General features: G+C 37.0%; 1 long non-coding RNA gene across 1 annotated transcript in view; it reads left to right on the top strand.

Moving 5' to 3' along the window:
* Positions 1-186: 186 nt before the first annotated feature.
* The window catches only part of LOC107576734 (uncharacterized), an 11,389-nt gene continuing 9,604 nt past the window's right edge, over positions 187-1,971 (top strand). Inside the window, exons 1-3 of the long non-coding RNA XR_001608109.1 lie at positions 187-351; positions 484-564; positions 734-839. This is a non-coding gene — a long non-coding RNA (uncharacterized lncRNA). The remainder of the gene's footprint in view (positions 352-483; positions 565-733; positions 840-1,971) is intronic.

The raw sequence follows: 1,971 nt of genomic DNA on the forward strand, positions 1-1,971 counted from the left end.
AAAAAAAAAAAATATTTTTTAAATTATTATTTCATAAATCTAATATTATAAATGATTACATATTACATTTAGATAATAAAATACATTTAGATAAAAATATTGAATATTTTATTGATTGAATATTTAGTTATTGAATACCTGCATGTGAGATGAGATTGGGCCAGCAGCACCGCCTATACTTTGTTTTGATTGGTTAGTTTCTGACTCAGCCAAACAGCCCGCTTGCTTTGGAGTTCATGCAGCCAAACAAGTTCGCTAGTTGCGAGATGAATCTGGAAACCTGTTGTGCTTTTTAGAGGCGTTTCTGACCCCGAGAAACTTCCAAAGAACTTTCCACAGAACTACTGAAAGGTTTGTTATTGATATTATGACCCCATTAGTTCACAACTCAAAAGTATATTTATTTAGCTGCATTGTGTCGGTCTTTATGTAATAAATACACTATGTTTATAACTGTACTCATGTCCACCACTTTCTGTAAAGGTATCCATCACAAAGGAACTGAAGTCTCTGATGTATGCAAATCTTTTTGGGCACTGGCTTCACTTACAATGAAGTACCATGGTATGTATGCTACTGATATACAGTGTTACTGATAAACATCCATGCATACAAGTGCACAAATATATGTAGTATTTAAAGTGACATAGATTCATTTGTTGGGATTAAATGGTTTACAAGACTTTCCAGTCGAGATCCAGGTAGCAAATAACACTCATTTTTGTACTGACAGGATAAGGTGTTTGTTCTGTAAACTGTTAAGACCAGCTCAACTCATACATACCTTGAGGATGTAAGAAGATCTTTTCGAAGTGTCTTCTCTTTATCACCACCCAATGGTGAGTATGCAAACCTACAAGACACTGCTGCATTGTGTTCTCACTACATATTAAAACATACAGCCATATACTCTCAAAAAAGTTAGAAATACATCTTAGAATAATGAACGGGATCCAGAGGTTTTTTTCAGCTTCATAATCCGAAAGATATTGCTTACCCATAGCCATATGAGATCATATTAATTTACTAAGTCAACAAATGCAATGAAAGCAGGACCGTTAAACCCATTCATGCTGCTGGCACAAGAGAACTGCACGGAATGCGGTAGAAAGCAGTAACTGTTAGATGTACTGCATTGTTTAATAGGATTATTCAGCATGAGCGAAAAAGGGAGGTCAGAATCAGGTCATTGCATGCAATAATCTCAGTTACAGGCGCCATCAGTACAGAAAATGTGAGGGTTTGCAGCTTACCTAGAGTGTATGTGAGTTGTGTGTGTGTGTGTGTGGTGCGTGGACTGCTGCAATCTCCCCTGTGGGCTAATAGATTTGAGATGACATGTTCTCCGCTTCCATGCTGAATGTTCAGTGAACTTTCTGGCACAGAGGCTGCCTCTAAAGTGGGTTCAACCAGAGGTTAATATAAACAAACAGCAGAAAATGGAGAGCCAGGGATTATTAAATGTTAGGATGACTGACAAATCCCTCATTGCCATTAGCCCCTGGCCTTCACCTATGCCCCGCTTTCCAAAAAATACTGTACCGTGGCTCGACAATTTTCTTTCTTTCTTTTTTTTTTTGACAGTGGCGTGTTTAGTGCCAGCCATTGGGGGCTGATAATTTGTAATGTGTGGTCAGACTGTGAGTCACTTGACCAGAGAAAGCTTTTGCCAAAGTGTCCCGTCGCTACAGATGAAATATTGTGTGCACACATTTTAATGAGTTTATAAATATAAAGTGTTTGGAAGTGTTTATGAACACAGATGTAACCGTCATCTAGCACATCATTTCTTGATGTAACTATTCTCATTATGAATTATATTTAGTAGGCATCCCTGCACTTGACAGATTATTATTAATACTTATTTTTTTTTGTGTTTGACAGTATCATATATTTTGGGTTCAGGCTACTAAACAGTTATAAAAGGGACCATAACTATTTAAAATGATGTTGAAATGAGGGCAGTTCTTG

The sequence above is a fragment of the Sinocyclocheilus grahami genome, unplaced genomic scaffold, assembly GCF_001515645.1.
Source record: "Sinocyclocheilus grahami isolate Dianchi unplaced genomic scaffold, SAMN03320097.WGS_v1.1 scaffold4251.1, whole genome shotgun sequence".
Lineage (NCBI taxonomy): Eukaryota > Metazoa > Chordata > Actinopteri > Cypriniformes > Cyprinidae > Sinocyclocheilus > Sinocyclocheilus grahami.